This window comes from Sciurus carolinensis, chromosome 19 (assembly GCF_902686445.1).
Source record: "Sciurus carolinensis chromosome 19, mSciCar1.2, whole genome shotgun sequence".
Classification (NCBI taxonomy): domain Eukaryota; kingdom Metazoa; phylum Chordata; class Mammalia; order Rodentia; family Sciuridae; genus Sciurus; species Sciurus carolinensis.
Window position 1 is genome coordinate 12374317 of NC_062231.1, and position 17540 is coordinate 12391856.

The window sequence follows — 17540 nt, forward strand, 5'->3', positions numbered from 1 at the left end:
ATCATAAAATGAAAACTCTGTGCATTGACATTATTTTCATATATAGTTGTTCTCAGGAGAATAAAATTAGTTGTTGTAGGCTGTTTGCGCTGGCAGTCTTTCGTTGACCTTGTTTGAAGAGACAACTTTGATAAATGAGGTAAGCATGTTACTAAAGTTTCATCCTAAGGCACTTGGCCATTTTAGAATATGAAGAGCCAGTTTCTTTAATTGTCATTTCTCCAGAGATATTTTTTTTCCTAAATTGTTAGTAATGGTGACACTACAACTTGTTTATAATAAGGATCTTAAGTTTTTTCATCCATTTTTACTTCATCATGAATTCTAGCATCCACTGTTTTTTTGTGTTAGAATTGTTGAAATATCATTACAAAACTTTGTTTATCGTCAAAACAGGCAATTCCCCTAAGCAGCTATATCCATACTCAGGCTTTAGAATAGGCACTGTGAAGTAGCGAGGGGTTTTTTTAGGCCACGGAAGCTATCCAAGAATTCTGTGAATAAGGCTGAGGATTGACCTTGCCAGAATGCGTGGGGATGTCCATCTTGTTTTGTGTGGTGGAACAGGGTTTTCATCCAAACATTGCCCTGATTTCTTCTCCTTTTCCCACTGAGCTTTTTTTTTTTTTTTTTTTTTTTTTCCTTTAACTTTTATTAAGTGTCTAGAGATTTTGATTTCTTTAAATGTTATTTTTGGTAGACTGACTTTGTGATTTATTATGGGATAAGTTGAAGAGGTTCAGATTTCAAGACAAATGGGAGCTTTGTCTTTACTTGGGGACTTGACAGTGAGATAATAAAAAATACTAGTTATTTTGTTATGAAGACTGCAAACAAATTGTTTTTGGATTGTTCAATGAAGTTTGAGTTTTTGATGATTTCTTCATGTAAGTAGGACATAATCAGAAGAAGGCCTTTTGTAGGTACATTTCTTGTGGCAGCTAAAGGATCTTGCTGAAACCAACCACACACCATCCTTCCTAGGATCCTGGTCATGAGTGTGACTGGTGGGTGTGTGTGACCGCAGGCAAGTCACGTCTTGGAAAGCTGCGAGTTGAACTCAGGCACACTCTGACTGAGCTCCAGCTCCAGCCCCTCGCACCTGAGCTTCAGTTTAGGCCACCTGGACCATGTTTGATGATTCTTAAGCATAGTACATTTTTATTGAGCCACCAAAACATTCAGGATAAACATGGAGCAAAAACTGATGTGGTACCTTCCCCTGTAGAATTAGGATCTGGCAGAGCAGATAGTTGCTGTGACTGGTGTAAGAGCAGGTGTTGACATAGTTCTATATGTACAAGTAACTTTTCCTGTCCTTTTTTTTTTTTTTTTTTTTTAATTGGTAGGTTTGTACTTCAGTGTTGTCCGTAGAGTAGGCGTCAGATAGTACTTGGTGAATGAATGATCCAGTCAGTATTTTTCATGCCATTTACAAGTGTTCATGTTTCTGGAGTGTCGACAGATAATTAAGGCTGCATTATTGCTGTTTGCAGTGGTCAGTAGCCTCTTGCCCTATTAGTAATGCCCTCCTCTCCCTCAAACGTTTTGTTTTCTACAATTTTATAAAATGTTAAGACTAAAATGACCCCATTGCTCAGAAACATGTTATCTAATGGAGTTAATATGGACAGGAAATTAAAAATAGATATTGTTTGACTTTGAGCTGTCTTCTCTGTTAGCTGGTTTATAATTTTCTCAACTTTTTCTTCCATTTTTAAAAATGGTGGTAGGATATACATAATAGAAATCCACCATTTTCAATGTGCTCTTCAGCGGTGTTAAATACACTCAACGTTGTCCGGCCATCACCTCCATCCCCCAGCATTGCTCTCTTGGTCTTGGAAAACTGAAACCTTAAATCCATTAAACAGAACTCACATCCTCCCTTCCCCAGGCCTGGGGACCAACTTTCACTTTCTTGTCTATGATTGACTGTTCTGTGTTAGTGGAGTTTGAAACAGTGTTGTGTGACTGGCTTATTTCACTTAGCAGAATGTCTTCAAGCCTCATTCATGTAGCGTGTTGCAGAATGTTCTTCCTTGTTAAGACTGGACTGCATTCCATGTCTGAGTATGCTGCATTCTCTTGGCCCTTTTATCCACTGATGGCCATTCGAGTTGCTTCTGTTCTTTAGCTGTTGTTAATAATCTTGGTGTGGACATGCAGACTCGGCTTTCAGTTCTTTGGATATGTTCTTGGGAGTAGAATTGCTGGATCACATGTGATTCTAGTTTTTAATCTCTTGAGAAACTGTCATGCTATTTTCACAGTGGCTCTACCATTTTATATTCTGATCATCAGTTTACAAAGGTCCTGTTTTCCCCACATACTTGACAACAAGTATTTCTGTGTATTTGGGATTTTTATGGTATCCTACTTATGTAAGGTGGTAGGTGGTTTATACTTGGATGAAAACATATCTGAATATTTTCTTATTATTTTGATTCTTAAAAAAGGGAAAATACAGGGCTGGGTGGTAGATTGGTGCTTTCCTATCATGTGATGGGGATTTTCTGATTGCTAGCAGCAGAAACAGAAAACAATTACAGTTGTACAGTTGTTCCTCTCTATCTGTGGCACCTTGCTTCCAAGATCCTCCCCATATCAAAGTCTGCATATGCTTAAGTGCTTTATATAAAATGGCATAGTATTTGCTTAAAACTTACATATATCTTTCTGTGTAATTTACATCATGTCTGGATCACACACAGTACCTAATAAAATGTAAATGCTATGTAAATAGTTGTACTGCATTGTTAAGGGAATAATGACAAAAAATGTCTGTACTGATTCAGTACAGACTGGACTTTTTTGATCTGAGGCTGGTTGGATGTGCAGACATGGAACCTGCAGGTACAAAGGGCCAGCTATACATGGAGTTTCTCTTGTTCTGTCTTTTGGAATTAAGTTGCTTGCTTGTCTGCTAAGCATAGGTTTGTTTAATGGGGTTTATATAAGTCTTTTTACTTTGCTGGAACTTTGAGGCCACTCAGATGACAGCTTTATTTTTCTTTCCTCAAAAGCTAAAACTAGGCTTACAGGAAGGAAAGGAACATACGCTGGAGCCAAGGCTGGTGCCGCATGGGCCTGTGGGGCGTGCGTGTTCGGAAGCTTTGCAGTTGGTTGGCCTGGATCTGTCAGAACATATTTGGATGGCTCTCACTCTGTGTGCACTGATGTATTCATATGCTTCTGAGCAGTGATCCTGGGAATGAATGCGTTATGAGTATTGTTCGGAAAACTGGTCTAGATTGCTGGGGGTGGGGGGACAGAAACACCAGCGTCAGACAGATCTGAAGTCCACTGGTTTCATCTTCTGTGAATGTTGTCCAGGGATTAAGCCTTTGGAACAAATGCCACTATGTTGGAGGCAAGTTCTTTCACAGGAGGGACTCTGATAGGAAGAAAAAATGTGAAATAAACATATATATCTTAGGGCTGACCTTATAAATACATACTATTAATTTTAAACCCAGGGTCTCCCACATGCTAAAGCATGTGCTCTACTACTGAGTTACACCCCCAGCCTTAAATGTAGAAGAAACTCTTCTCTTTTCAGTATCAGTAAAGCATGGGGGGAAAGGTAAAATTCTTTTATAATTTCTTGTCAAATCAGTAAAAATAGTGTAATATGTCTCATCTTTAATTTAGTCGAATATTTGTGGAATTATGAGAATACAGACAAAATAATAGGGCATTTCTTTTTTTTCTTTTTTTTTTTTGCGGTGCTGGGAATTGAACCCAGGGTTTTATGCTTGCAAGGCAAGCACTGTACCCACTGAGCTATATCCCCAGCCCTAGGGCATTTCATATTTGAACAGAATAAGTAGAACACAAGTTGATGAGGGTAGTATCTTTTCACATTTTTTAGACTTTGTTCAAGATTTTGTGAACATCTTCAAGAAAGGTAGACATTTCAATAAAATACTATTTTCAAATACCTAATGTAAGTATTAATTGAAATAGAATTTACAGTCTTGCATGAAATGCAATCCTTCCTAATGGATATGCAAAGGAGGCAAGGACGATCCTCCGCAACTTAGGCCATAAGCAACTTCATGAGACCTGTCTCAAAATAAAATATAAAAAGGACTAGGGACATAGCTCAGTAGTAAATTACCCTTGGGTTAAATCTCCAGCTCCCCCCTCCTAAACTTAAATATAAACCTGCTATGTGACCCATCCATTCCATTTCTAAGTGTTTATCCAAGAGAAGAAACCAAAGCATATGTCCAGAGACTTGTATACAAATGCTCATAGTAGCTTTGTTAATAACTAAAAATAGCCTACCGGCCCATCAACAAGTCTGTGGATAGATTCTGATGTAGCTATATAGTGAAGTACTACTTTGCTATAAAAAGAAAAGAACTGTACTCTCGGTATCATGTTTGAATCTCGATAGTTAGGCTTAAAGAAGGAAGCCAGACTTAAGAAAAATATACATTATGATTTCACTTAGTTAAAATGTGGAAAATGCAAGTTAACCTATAATAATGTTAGTAAATAGATAATTAGTCATTGCAGGGGATGATAGTAGAATTGGTATAGGTTACAGAGGAGCTTGAGGAAACTTTTGGTAGTCTTGGAAATGTTCATTATGTTGATGGTAGTGATTTTATGATTACATGTGTAAATTCACCAAATTATCTTACGTTAAACAGGTACAAAACTGTACTAGCAGGATGGTAGAATCATGCTTTCAGATATAATGCTTATTGTCATGTAATTTGTCATCTAATTTGTTCTTACTTATTACTGTGGGTTTTTTTCCATGTTAGTTTTCAGTTTCTTGCAGATGTTATGTTTTCTATTCTAGTAAAGTTGCTGAGAGCTTAGTACCTTTGGATGATGTTGCTACAAACCAGGTTAATAGGGTAAAAATGCTAATTTGGGTAAATACTTAGGTTTTGGTGCTAAAACTCTGACATTTTAAAGGACAGTTGTGTTTCAAAATAATGTTTTGAATGTCTAGAATGTACCGCCACACTTGCCACTGAAAATTTTGTTCCTGTTTGCCTGAACATTCTGGGAACTGACCTCCACAGTTCACTGAATGTGTAAACATTAGGTTTAATTAAAAAGGGAATTTGTTGCCTGAATTGAATTTTATCTGGTTGAGGTCTTAGTGAGAAGTTGAAATAGCATAAAAATTAAGGAAATAGAATTGATACGTGGTATGTCAGAAACTTACAATACTTAATTGGCTTGTAGTGTGCTGGTTATCATGTCTAGGTATTTCCAATATATTTGCCTATGGTTGGGAGAGGGTGAGGGTCATGATTACAAGAAAACGAGACAGCTTGTGCTTCCATATTTTTTCCATTTTTCTCTCCCATTTATTGCTACTATTAGTTCCAGGAACTGTGGAAAATATATTCTGTGTGATATCTGATTTAATTTTTACAACTTGAGGAAGCATACCTTGTTGCCATTTTACCAGTAAACTGAGGCTTAGCATCGAAGACCTTGCCCAGAGATACACAGCTAATAAATGATTTTAGTAATTGGCTTACTTGGAAGCTTAAGCTCTTAACCACTGCTTGAATTTCTTCTTTATTAATAAGTCAGCCATTTCCAGTACTTAAAAAAGTGTTCCGTCAAATGCCCATTGGTCCTGGAGAAGATAAAGGCACATGAATACACTAACCTCATTGGAGAATTTTTGTACACTGTACAGTCACACACACACACACACACACACACACACACACACACACCACACTTGTTTTCAAAGTATTTTTCGTGGTTAGGAGAACCAGTTTCTTACACTTGGCCTTACTAGACAACACAAATGATTTCTAAGCCCTTTTGTGAGCATATGACTTAAACAGTTTTAAGTCAGGGACTAAGTAGAAGACTTAAATAAATTACAGCCTATGAAATGAATCTCTGAATTATCAAATACTGGGTAGTTTATTTGACCCTCTTTCTCACTTTATTGCAACACTGACTTACTTTATATTCTCATGTTTGCTTATTCATTCATTCATAAGTTCAGCATCTTCTTGAGCAAAGGCACTGTGTGTGTGTGCTTTTTGTAGTCACTGTGGTTTTGTAAAGCTCTCTTTAGTCACATTTAGAGTCAACCCAAAGAAGTTTGATAAAATTATATTCATGACTGAAGAGAGAACATTCTTCAAAGGAATGAATGTCTACTGGGCTTGATTACATCTTTCTCATTTCTGTCTCAGTTCTTGGGTTTCTTATCTGTGCACTTCATCAGTAGTGTTCTGTAAAACAGAGGTCAAGAGAAAGAGTCGAGAGTGAATGGCTGGGGTGGGAAAAGCTGCTGCTAAATAAGGAATCCCTTAGGCGGCTAGAAGAATATCACCCTTTATAAAGCAGAAGCATTAGAAGAAATAATGACTTCAAGAATAGAACTGTTGAATAAATTTTCAGTGTAGCAAAGCATAAAGTCTGTGATACCCTTGAAACCATCTCAGATTACCCACACAACAAAGGAGAAAACATTTTTAAAAAAATTTTTTTAAATCTGAAAAGGCTGTTTTAGTTTTGTAACTTACTTCATGTTCATTCATTTATTCTAGATATATTTAAGGTCAGCTCTGGGACAGTTTGTACAGAATTTTACATACTGAAGGTATGTTGAAGTGTAACATGTTTAGTTTGAGTATTCTTTTTCCTATTTCAAATGACAAATGGTGAGTGCTTGATGATAAAAGAAATTTGAAATTAGGATTTTTTTTTTTTAATACCAGGAATGGAACCCAGGATGCTTTAATCACTGAGCCATATCCCCAGCCCTTTTTTTTTTTAATTTTGAGATAGGGTCTCATTAAGTTGCTGAGGCTGGCCTTGAACTTGCAATCCTCCTACCTCAGTCTTCCAAGTTGCTGGGATTACAGGTGTGTATCACCATGCCCAGTTGGTCAGAGTTTTTGTTTTTGTTTTTTGTGTTTTTTTAATGTCTCCTGGTTCCTATGTGGAAGACAAACTGTGTTGAACTAAATGAGGATTTTTTAAAAGACAAACTCTTCAAGGTTTAAAGTATATATTCTAATAGAAAATAATGTAGAATTTATTTTTGCCTTTCCTGGATTTTCATTGATTTTAATAGGAATTGTCTTCAGTTGGTTTGGATATTTATTCTGTTCCTTAATTCCTCTGCTAGTCAAGGTTATCAGGAATTTCATTTTTATAGTCCTTTTGATGCTGGGTCTCAGAAGAGAGGCCCTTGTAAAACAACGTATGATAAAGCTCACATTGTTCAAAGCATTGGTTGATATGTATAACAATAAAAGATGAAAAACAGCGTTATATATATTATGTGTATATATACACCTTAAATTTCTTGTGTATATGCTTGGGGGAGTCAGGATTACTGCAGGGGAAATCTGACAGATTTTTAGTTTTAGTTTGAAATGAATAGACAACACCCCCCCTCCCCCAGCCCTTTTGGTTGTACTTACAAATGTTTGGAAGACACACCTCTATTTTTTCGGCCCCATACATGTGTCCTGGATTATACCAAACGAGGAATTACTTTGAGGGTTAAGAGCTTCTCTTTTACTAGTTCAGGACTTAAGTCAGAAAGCTTAAATAAAGAATTCAGTTCTGTCAGCTGCCTTCTTAGAAACAATTTTGGGTTACAGATCGAAAGCTGCAGGTAGTGGTAGGATCATGGGCAGGAAGTGTGAGACCAAGGGATAACCTCGGACTGTCATAGAAACCCCTCAGGAATGTTGAGAGAAGGGGAAGAAGCAGGGAAGACCAGGCAAGCCTGCCAGTGCAAACCCTGGGTTTAATTTGTGAATTTATGAAAATGAAGGTTAAAAATAAAAAATCTTTTTAAAAAATGTATATTGCAGGAACTTATTCCATATGCACTACATAGGATTTGTAGGTTTCAAACATTTTGTTTCCCCTCCACTTTATCTAATGTAATTGTGTGGATGCCAGTTAAAGAGTAGTCATGTTCCTCATGTTCACCCCTGTGTCTTCATTCACTCCTAAAATCATGGTAGTGTTGTTTCCATTTATAGTATTATTTTTCTCGATTTTGTAGATTTTTCACTGATACCTTTTACTAGGCTAAGGGATTTCTCATCTGTTCTTAATATGTTGAGAATATCATAGTTTGATGTTGTGTTGAGTGAGTTATTTTATCGTAAATCAATGTTGGATTTAGTTGAATGCTTCTTCTGCATTGTCGTGATGCTTTGGTTTCTTATTTAGCCCATTAATGTGGTGAGTTGCATTGATTATTTTGGAACGTTGAACCAGCCCTGCATCTCTGAGGTAAACACTACATGGTCTTGATTGTCTTTTTTTTTTTTTTTTAATGTAGGGGCTTTGTGTGATTTGCTAAGCATTTGTTAAGGTTTTTGCGTATATGTTCATTACAATATTGGTGTGTAGTTTTCTTAAATTTTTTAAAATCTTGTTTTGATGTTACAGTAATGTTGGCTGCACAAAATGAGTTGGGGAATGGCCCCACCTCTTTCCTGAAAGAGACTGTAGAATTCTTATTTCTTCTTTAAATGATTGATAGAATTAATCAGTAAAAGCATTTGGGAGTCTGGAGTTATCCTCTTTAGGTTTGGAACGACAAATTCACTGTTTTGTTAGATCTGTGTTTTTCCCATGGTGTTCATGTCATCTTGTAAAGATTTGGTGTATTTCATTTAGGCTATTAAATTTAGGGTCAGAGAGGTGTTTTATGTTATCTTTTATTCTCATTTTCTCTCCCTGTCTCTTTCTCTTCCCCTTCCCTCTCCCTCTCCCTCCCTCCTCTTTTGTTTTGTTTTGGTAGCAGGGACTGAACCTAGGGGTGCTCAACCGCTGATCTACATCTCCAGCCTGTTTTTAATATTTATTTTGAGACAAGGGCCTCGATAAGTTACTGAGGCTGGCTTTGTACTGGTGATCCTCGTGCCTCAGTCTCCTGAGTGGTTGGGATTACAGGCGTGCAGTGCACCTGGCTTATTGTCTTTTTAGTATTTCTTGGATCTTTGCTACTATTCCTTCTCTTTGATTCTTGATACTTGTAATTTATGTATTATCTATTTCTTGGTTGAACTGACGAGAAATTTATTATTTTTATTAATCTTTTCCAGAAACTAATTTTTGCTCTCATTAAATTGCCTCCATTTATTCATTTTGCTTCAGTTTTTATTATTGCCTTCCTTTTGTTTGATATAGATTTAATTTGTTCTTCACCCTAGTTGCCTAAAGTAGAAACAGGTTATTGAGTTCAGGTCTTCTTTCCTAATATATGTGTTTAAAACTATAAATTCTTCTTTAATACTTGTTTTAGATGTGTTGCATAAGTTTGGTATATTCTATTTTCATTTACTTGCAAATATTTTAAGACTTTCCTTTAGACTTCCTCTAATATCCATGGGTTATTTAGAAGTATATTGTTTAATATCCAAATATTTGGGAGGCTCCTACAGTATCTTTTGCTGTTGATTTTCTTTTTATTCCATTATGGTCCAAGAATATACTTTGTATCCCATCAGTTTTTTGAATTTTGAAGGTCAGTTTTATTGTTCAGAATCTGGCATATCTTTGTGAATATTCCATGTGTATTTGAAAAGAGTCTATATCAACTGTTGTTGCATGGCATACCCTACAAATGTCACCTTGGTTAAGTTGGGTGATAGTGCTCAACTGTTGAGGCCACCTATATCCTTCCTGATTTTTTTTTTTCAATCTCATTTTCCCACCACTCACATCTGTCTGTCCCCACTACTATATGCATAAAATATTGTTCGTCCATTCATGTCACAAATTGTCTTTGCATTTGTTGACTGTTACCATCTAGAAGCCCATTGTAAAAAAGGAGGTTGATCAGGCAAGACTAAGTTTATCAGATTTCCTGTCTTGAGGAAAACACCATCCTCACCGAGTCTCAGCTGTATTTCAAAGCCCTGTGGTAGAGTGCTTGCCTAGCAAGTGCTAGCTCCTTCTGATTTTCTGCCTGTTTTATTAATTACTGAGAGCAGAGCCTTGAAAGTCTGCCCCTGGAAACGTGGATTTGTCTGTTCCCCTTACCAAACCTTCCAGTTTTTGCCTCATGTATTTTGAAGCTTTGGTTAAAGGTTCATATGTGTTTAGGCTTTGCGTTACTCAGCTTCACAGTACTGTAACAAATACCTGAGGTAAGTCAGCTATGAAGAGAAAAGTCTTATTTCTGCTCACAGTTTGGAAAGTTTCAGTTCTGATCAATTGGCCTTTGGCAAGATGGCGCACCATGGTTAGAAGCCTAGTGGCATACAGAGGTCGGACTATGAAAAAGAGACAGAGGAAGAGACTGGGGTCCCGCGGTTCCCTTTGAGGGCATGCCCCCGTTGACCTAAAACTTCATTAGACCTCGCCTCATAAAGTTTCTTCTCCAATATCAGAAAGCTGAGAACCAAGCCTTTAATACATTACTTTTGGGGGATATTCCAGATCCAAAATACAGCAGGACTGTTAGACCTGTTTGGAGAAGTGACCCCTTTATCATTATATAATGCTCCTCTTTTTCTTTGCATTGCTTCTTCTGAAGTAGACTTTGCAATTAATTCTGCTATACTAGCTTTCTTTTGATGAGTGTTTGTGTGGTATATTTTTCTCCATTTTTTTAAAATCTTAAATCTTTAGTTAGTGGGCTTCTTATAGAGAGTACATAGCTTGACCTTTCTTTTATCCAACCTGACAATCTGTTTTTTAACTGGTTTGTTTTGAGTCTATTCCTACTTAAAAGTGATTATTAACATGGGTTGATTAAAACCTGTTCTTTTGCTAGTTATTTTTGTTGGTGGTGTTGCACTCGTTTCTTTTTTCTTTTACATTTTCTGATGCAAACTAAACTTTTAAGGTCTGTCTACTCTTGCCTTATTATTTATATTTCTTTAAAAAAGATTTCTAGTGGTTGCCTTTGGGTTTACAGTATACATTTTCAAGTAACCTGAGTTTACCTTCAAATAATATTTTACCACCTCACATGTGGTGTGTTATCGTATGTTCCCATTTCTTTCCTCTTCCTTTACCTCATTGTTGCAGTCTTTTACTTGAGCAGTACATGTCCAGTACACAGTTACTGCTTTAAGCAGTTACCATTTAGAGCGGTTTAAATCGTGAAAAATAAAAGATGATGTTTTTCCTTCATTTATTCTTCATTTTGTAGATCCAGGCTCTAACCTTTGCATATTCCTGCCTGCAGACTTCTTTAGGCTCCAGGGGTGGCTTTGCTGACAGTAAGTTCTTGGTTTTTGTTTGGGAGGGTTTTTCATTTCTGCTTTCCTCGTGAGGGGTATTTCCACTGGATGTGGAGTAGTGGGTGGGCAGTTGTTTTCTCTCAGCACTTTAAAGTCCTCAGTCCACTGCTGGCTTGTGAAGTTGGACGGGAACGCTGTGATCTTTGTTCCTCGGTGTGTAAGACACTTTCCCCTCCCTAGCTGCCTTCAAGATTTTTCTCTTTGCCTTTTGCTTTTGACTACTTGAACATCATGTCTGGTCTTGTGTTTTGGGTATTTATCCTGTTTAGTGTTTTCAGAGTTTCTAAATTTGTAGTTTGGTGCCTTGTTACTAATTTTGTAAAGCTTTTGGCCATTCAGACATTTCTTTCCTTCTGTTCTCTCTTCTGAACTTCTAAGTATGTGTATGTCACAGTGTTTATTTTCCCATAGCTTTTGGATGTTCTCGAAGTACTCGAAGTAGGAAAATTTGTCTTCCCTGTAGTCCTCAGTTTGGATAATTTTTACTAGCCTATTTTGAAGTTCACTGGTTCTTTTTCCACTTGTTTCAAGTCTGCTCTTTCAGTATATATATAAAATTATCTATCGAAGGCATTTGTAACTTGTTACCGTGTTTTCATTTCTAGCATTTCTACCTCATTCTTTCTTATGATTTATTTCCATGTATCTTTGAAATTACCTATCTGGTCTCACATGTTGTCTACCTTTTCCATTAGAGCCTTTAATTGTTAATCATGCTTTAAATTCCCTGGTAGCACCAGAATTTATGTCATGTGTTAATCTGGCTCTTAGACAATGTTTGTCTCTTGAGAGTGTTTTTATTACTGCCTTTAGAATGCTTTTTTTTTTTTTTTTTTTTTTTTTTTTGTCAAAAGGTGTATATGTTGTATGCAATAGGAGCTGCTGAGGTCAGTATTTAATGCTTTGATATATTTGACTGCAAGTTTCCTTCTCCTAGTCCTTTAGGGTGGGGATTTGTGTTGATCTATTCAAGGATTCTGCTGTGTTTGATGTTTATTATCACTGTGGTTACTGGAGTTGACATTTGTTGTTGCCATGGGGACCAGAGGCTTCAGATTTCCCTAGTAATCCTTGTTCCTTGTCTCTGAGTTTTCCTTTTATGCTGTTTCTCACAGGGGGTCATTCTCTTGCTCTCTCCCACTGTCTTCCATTGTTAGTTCTCCTCAAGATTGTTAGTGGCAGCTGTTCAGTGGTAGCGAGGGTAACAGCAGCTCTGTGACTTCAGATTAAGCAGCAGATTTGTGGGAGCACTGGGTCTTGGGGTGTGGCCTTCACAAGACTCCATCCCCTTCCCCTTCTTTCTTTTTCCCTAATGGCAGTGGCATTCAGTAGTGTTCTCAGGCTGTTTTCTAAGCCTTTCCCCTGCACATTAAGGCTATTGTAACTTCAGAGGGCAAGTGGATGTGGGCGAAGATAGGGTGTCGGCCTCCTTCCCCTTCCTCTTGCTCTGGTGCAGTTCTCCCAGCGCAGGGTACTGGCAGGGTACTGGCTATGATTAATTTCCCCCTGCAGGTTAACCCTTTGGTCCCGTGGGGAGATGAGGTAAATGGGTCTGGAATGGTTTGACATCTCCCCTCCCCAGGCTCTGCAGGGCTGGAGAGAAGCACTCTCTCTCATTTCGCCCTGCCTCAGAGAGCCTTTTGAGATTTCCTGGAGGAAAAGTCCACAAAGGCTGGGAACTCTCCTTCATTGCAGCCCCCACGGACTGACCTGACGCCAGCCCACATGTAATCTGCAGCAGTTTGTCGAGGTTTCTGGTTTAATCTTCCTAACTGCAGTGGAATTCCTCTAGACTGTTAGGACTGTTTCCTTTTGTCAGAGAGAAAGCTTCTAGGTGTCTCTTCATCTTCAACTGTTGTTCCATCCCTGCTGAACTGCTACTGGCAAAGACCGAAGAAACAGGGAAAAAAGAAAACCGGGAGTGAAATGTCCCCACCCCCACCTCAGAGACCCACCTTGTGGCTAGAGAATACACTCTAGCATTACAGCCTTTCAGAAATTTGTGAGACTTGCCTTAGGGTTCAGCATATGGTCCATTTTTGTAAATGATCTTATTGTGCTTCAAAGCATATTTATTCTGCAGTTGTTGGGTGCTGTGTTTTATAATAATGTCTGTGTAGGTCCGGTTTATTAATCATGCTCTATTAATTATTGAGAGAGGTGTTAAAAACATGACTATGGATTTTTAAAAATTGTCTTCCCAAATCTATAAGGTTTGCTTTATATCTTTGGAGTCATGTTATTACATACATACTTTAAAATGATACCTTCCTGATAAATTGTACCTTAAATCCTGCGAATTACATCTCTGTTGATACTTTGAGTACTATAGCTAGAACAGCTTTCTTTTAGTTTGTATGATCTTCTGTATTTTTTACTTTTAGCTGTTTTCTCTTGTTATATTTTAAGTATTATCCTTGTCAACACTGCAATAATTAGGTTTGTTCTTCTCATTTAGTAAAACTTTTGTCTTTTGGACTAGTTGCATTTAATTGGTATATTTGAATTTATGTTTGACATATTGTTAGTGTTTACGCATTTTGCTTATTCTATTATCTTGCTTTTTGTCCTAATATTTATTTAGATACGAGAAAAATTTTGAGTATTTAAATTCTATTTTCCTTTCTATTAGTGTAGTAGTTCTCCCTATAGGGTAATATAATAACCTGTCACCTTTCCCCCAATCCAGATGAAATAATCTGAGCATGTATATTCAAGATGTACTCACTTGTAAATATTCTGGTGTAAATTAATGTATATTAATTTTGTATTACGTATCTGTCTTGACATTAAAAGAAGCAGTGTGTTTCTCTCTGGTGGACTGTGAGATGGAGCTGGTTAAGCTAGATAAATTTTTTTAGAGTAAATTAACCATGTGCTACAGGTGAAGAAAGCGTCTGTTGCTTTAAAAAAAAAAAAAAAAAACCGACAAGAAGTCATAAAAGAATTGAACTAATTTATAAATTATCTCTGAAAAGAAAGAACTTTGACAGCATGGAAATATACCATGAGTAAGAAACACTGGTCATAATAGGATGTTTACTAAGGACTTTAGGAAAAGGGATTTCAAAGGAATCAGAGGGAAGATAGATAAGTTCTCCTAGGCAGTTAAAATTTTTCCATTTTATCATGACTTGTGAGATGAAAATGAAATATTATAGTTGTGACATCATGGATCAGGATAGGGAAATGGTAAAGAAATAGTAAAACCAGCAACTAATCGGCATGATCATTTGAGCTCTTTTAAGTCCGAAGGAATAAGGTCCATCTATCAAGACTGCAGACCAGGGAAGTAGCTCTCACACAGGCTACAGGGAGCCCACGAGGTTTGCTAAAGAGAACACAGGGTTTTTTTGAGCTAATGAAGTATGCATGATTTTTTACTTTTGTCGAAGTAAGATGCAGGAGGGTTAACTGGATGGTTGCTTTGCTAAGTAAATTTCTATCTGATAAGTATAAATATCATTGTGTATACCAGGATCAGTTTTATCTGATTTTTTTAAAAAATTGTAGTATCAGGGTGATGCGGGGAGTTCCTGTTGACTCTTCAGTACTCTTCGTGTGTTGACTTCTTTCCATTTGCCTTTTAATGGTCCATTCCCAGCCATATTTCTGGGTTCAGCTCATCCTCATCACCTCTTTCTAAATCATAATTCCCTTACCAAATTTCTCTGTTTATGGACTTTCCTCTTGCTGATGTCTCTGACCTGTTATGAGTCCTATAACACCCCTAGATTCTCAGTCTTATAGCAGCCCAATTATTGTCTATAAGAGCAAGTAAAATTTTTATTCACTAGACTCTTTTGGCCTTAAGTTTTCCAGCTATAAATTGGGGGTAGTGATCCTTGTCCTCCTGGCAGGGTGCTGTGAGGGCTGAAGGTGAGACACGTGTCACCTCGGTGCCTCACATACACAAGTACTCGAGTAATCGTTCCAATATTTAAAGCTCTCCTTTAACTTTTCAGCCTTACCCATTTCATTTTATTTCCTCTACTAAAAAATGTGCACCACCAGTCGGGTCGTTTGGCCTCCTCTCTGGCCCCAGACATACTGTGTTATTCACCTTCTGGCTGGAAGTCTTGGCCCACATCCTTTGGCTTATTCTCTGCCTTCCACCCTTCAGAGTTCATCAAGCTGTCCAGACACATCCAGTCCTAACTGATCCTCTGACTTCCGATGCTCATCTCAGTCCTCCCCACACTTAAGCCCCGACCTGTGCTGTTAGAAACTCATTTGCCAGGAAAGTTCCAATTTTAATGCATTTTGATTCTTGCTTGTACATGTAGGTTTTATTTTTTAATATTCTTTTTTAAGAAATTTTTATGTGTAGGTTTTTCAAATTGCCTTTGAATAAAAAATTGCAGATGCAGCATTAGAAGCTGCTTGAAAAAATTTAAGTTGTGTTTTCATATACTTGTTTTATATTGCATGTTACTTTAAAGGCTAGAACTTGTAGAATGTCCATTTCTTGTTCAGTCATAATAGTGTAAAAACATTCAGTGAAAACTGACATTGGTCACTTTTTCTTTTTTAAGCGCTCACAGGTTAATATTCTTTTTTTCCAAAATCTTTTTTTTTTTGAGGTGGGGGGATACCAAGGATTGAACCCAGGGTTGCTTTACTACTGAGACACATCCCCAGAACTTTTTATTTTTTGTTTGAGACAGAGTCTTGCCAAGTTACTTAGGGCCTGAGTTGCTGAGGCTGGCCTCAAACTTGTGATCCTCCTGTCTCAGCCTCCTGAGTCACTGGGATTACAGACATATGCCATTGTGCCCCCCCTCAGAAATATTTTTGAAAAATTGGAAAACACTGATAACTGCTAGCAAAAAAAGAACCCTTCTTCTTTCTACCAGTACAAAAGGACCATTAACATTTTTGTTTTATTTTTATTAACTTTTTTTTTCTGTAATAGGTAAATTTCCTGCTCTGAGTTTCTCACTTCATAATTCTCAATGCTTTATTGTGTGCATGTATGAACATGTAACAACAAATCCCAGTCCTGCCATTATATACAACTGAAATGCACCAATAAAAATTATGGAAAAATAAAATTCTTAATGTTTGCTTTTCAGCTTTTCGTGACAGGATTCCTGTACACCCTGGAAGTGCTTGAGGAAGAGTGATGAAGGCAAGTGTCCCGTCCGTTCTAGCAGTGAAATTAACCTGGTTCATGGTCAAAGCACAACGCTTTGGTTGCTATGTCTTAAAAAAAACCCAAAAACTTGAATAAAAAGACGAAGGTCATGGTGTGTGATGTGGGGTAGTTTGGTAGAGCACCCTCTTAAACGTTTGTAATAATAACTTTTTTGCTTAGTATATACTCAGAGTAATTTGTTTCCTGTTAACTAATGGCATATTATGTCTTTAGTGAAATTGTGGTTAAGATGCATTGTTAAATATTCTGAGAATTTAACAAAAGTTTCTGAAGTGCTGATGGATAGTTGCTGCCATTTTCTCTTCTCTTCCCATCTTTCACTTTCCTCTTCCCTCCCCTCCCCCCCTCATCATTTTGTTTTCTTTTCTACTTCCTGTGGTTTACCTAACAGAACTTTGCTCTTTAGAGAATCTGGGTGAATAGAGGAAGCGCCAGCCTTTCCTTCTTTTTCAAGTACGGTTTGCTTTGCACAGTTGAACTCGAGCTGAGATCCAGTAGGGATCATTGGGGAGTTTTGTAAACTGAACAACAGATTATTACTCAGAAGGAAATAGGGAAACCCTAAAATATTTTGAGATTATTGAGTTTCTTTCTTGCTTATGTTCTTACAATATCAGTGATTTTAGAGCCTTAATTACAGTGTTATCGTCATAGGTAGTTTTGCTATTAGCATTTGACTTTCCTTAATACTTGGCATAAGTTGAAAGGGCCCCTTAAAGTATTTCTATACAGACAATTTTTGGAACCTTCAAAGCTGTGGAAATGTTTCTTGTTGGTGCTGGGAGCACAGCCGTAATGCAGATAAAGCTACAAGTGTAAGTCCCGGATCACATTTTATAATCCAAGCAGTAGGTTGTTCTTCCAAATTTTTATCTTACAACTTCATGCTCAGATTGTGTAGGTTTCCTTAGAGCTCCATGCAGTGTGAGGCTACGTTGGTAACGTTGAGGTGAGTCATGTGTTAGAAATCCTGGAATTCACTATACTCTACAACCTAATCCCTGCAGCCGTGAAGAGAGCCTAGGTTTAGAAGCCTTAGCTTAGCAAGACTCAGCTTAGAAACTGATACCGTGTCAGGTTTTCCTAGGGAATGCTAACATTTCCTAGTAACCAGTCATCATTCTCAGATTGTTTGAAAATAAATGATAAACACA

At 37.3% G+C, this 17540-nt stretch overlaps 1 protein-coding gene across 3 annotated transcripts in view; it reads left to right on the forward strand.

Annotated features, from left to right (window-relative positions):
- The window catches only part of Tmcc1 (transmembrane and coiled-coil domain family 1), a 161045-nt gene that overhangs the window by 23910 nt on the left and 119595 nt on the right, over window positions 1-17540 (forward strand). For all 3 annotated transcript variants that reach the window (XM_047534571.1, XM_047534572.1, XM_047534573.1), the window contains exon 3: window positions 16304-16359. The gene's annotated coding sequence lies outside the window, so the exon portion shown is untranslated. The remainder of the gene's footprint in view (window positions 1-16303; window positions 16360-17540) is intronic.